Here is a 2312-nt window from a genome sequence, read left to right as displayed (position 1 = left end):
ATAATTAACTTTGGTCGGTTGGTTGAGGATTTTATTTTACTTAATCGTTTTATTATTTCCCCCACCGGTTCTATTTCTTCTTCCGGTTCCGATTCTTCTTCCGGTTCCGACTCTTCTTCCGGTTCCGACTCTTCTTCCGGTTCCTCTTCGGGAACTTGTGAATCAGTCCACAAATCATTCCAATTTACATTTGACTCTTCATTATTATTAGGTGAGTCAATGGGACTTGTTCTAGAGGTAGACATCTATCACATAATATCAAACACGTTAAGAGATTAATATATCACATAATATTCATATGTTAAAAATATATAGTTTCCAACCAAAATGTTAAGCAATCATTTTTAAAGAAAACACGGTCGAAGTCCAGACTCGCTAATGCATCCTAACAAACTCGATAAGACACACTAATGCAAATTTTCTGGTTCTCTAAGACCAACGCTCGGATACCAACTGAAATGTCCCGTTCTTATTGATTAAAAACGTTCCATATTAATTGATTTCGTTGCGAGGTTTTGACCTCTATATGAGACGTTTTTCAAAGACTGCATTCATTTTTAAACAAACCATAACCTTTATTTCATCAATAAAGGTTTAAAAAGCTTTACGTAGATTATCAAATAATGATAATCTAAAATATCCTGTTTACACACGACCATTACATAATGGTTTACAATACAAATATGTTACAACAAAATAAGTTTCTTGAATGCAGTTTTTACACAATATCATACAAGCATGGACTCCAAATCTTGTCCTTATTTAAGTATGCGACAGCGGAAGCTCTTAATAATCACCTGAGAATAAACATGCTTAAAACGTCAACAAAAATGTTGGTGAGTTATAGGTTTAACCTATATATATCAAATCGTAACAATAGACCACAAGATTTCATATTTCAATACACATCCCATACATAGAGATAAAAATCATTCATATGGTGAACACCTGGTAACCGACAATAACAAGATGCATATATAAGAATATCCCCATCATTCCGGGACACCCTTCGGATATGATATAAATTTCGAAGTACTAAAGCATCCGGTACTTTGGATGGGGTTTGTTAGGCCCAATAGATCTATCTTTAGGATTCGCGTCAATTAGGGTGTCTGTTCCCTAATTCTTAGATTACCAGACTTAATAAAAAGGGGCATATTCGATTTCGATAATTCAACCATAGAATGTAGTTTCACGTACTTGTGTCTATTTTGTAAATCATTTATAAAACCTGCATGTATTCTCATCCCAAAAATATTAGATTTTAAAAGTGGGACTATAACTCACTTTCACAGATTTTTACTTCGTCGGGAAGTAAGACTTGGCCACTGGTTGATTCACGAACCTATAACAATATATACATATATATCAAAGTATGTTCAAAATATATTTACAACACTTTTAATATATTTTGATGTTTTAAGTTTATTAAGTCAGCTGTCCTCGTTAGTAACCTACAACTAGTTGTCCACAGTTAGATGTACAGAAATAAATCGATAAATATTATCTTGAATCAATCCACGACCCAGTGTATACGTATCTCAGTATTGATCACAACTCAAACTATATATATTTTGGAATCAACCTCAACCCTGTATAGCTAACTCCAACATTCACATATAGAGTGTCTATGGTTGTTCCGAAATATATATAGATGTGTCGACATGATAGGTCGAAACATTGTATACGTGTCTATGGTATCTCAAGATTACATAATATATAATACAAGTTGATTAAGTTATGGTTGGAATAGATTTGTTACCAATTTTCACGTAGCTAAAATGAGAAAAATTATCCAATCTTGTTTTACCCATAACTTCTTCATTTTAAATCCGTTTTGAGTGAATCAAATTGCTATGGTTTCATATTGAACTCTATTTTATGAATCTAAACAAAAAAATTATAGGTTTCTAGTCGGAAAAATAAGTTACAAGTCGTTTTTGTAAAGGTAGTCATTTCAGTCGAAAGAACGACGTCTAGATGACCATTTTAGAAAACATACTTCCACTTTGAGTTTAACCATAATTTTTGGATATAGTTTCATGTTCATAATAAAAATCATTTTCTCAGAATAACAACTTTTAAATCAAAGTTTATCATAGTTTTTAATTAACTAACCCAAAACAGCCCGCGGTGTTACTACGACGGCGTAAATCCGGTTTTACGGTGTTTTTCGTGTTTCCAGGTTTTAAATCATTAAGTTAGCATATCATATAGATATAGAACATGTGTTTAGTTGATTTTAAAAGTCAAGTTAGAAGGATTAACTTTTGTTTGCGAACAAGTTTAGAATTAACTAAACTATGTTCTAG

The sequence above is a fragment of the Rutidosis leptorrhynchoides genome, chromosome 1 (assembly GCF_046630445.1).
Source record: "Rutidosis leptorrhynchoides isolate AG116_Rl617_1_P2 chromosome 1, CSIRO_AGI_Rlap_v1, whole genome shotgun sequence".
Taxonomy (NCBI): domain Eukaryota; kingdom Viridiplantae; phylum Streptophyta; class Magnoliopsida; order Asterales; family Asteraceae; genus Rutidosis; species Rutidosis leptorrhynchoides.
This window is presented reverse-complemented; position numbering follows the sequence as displayed.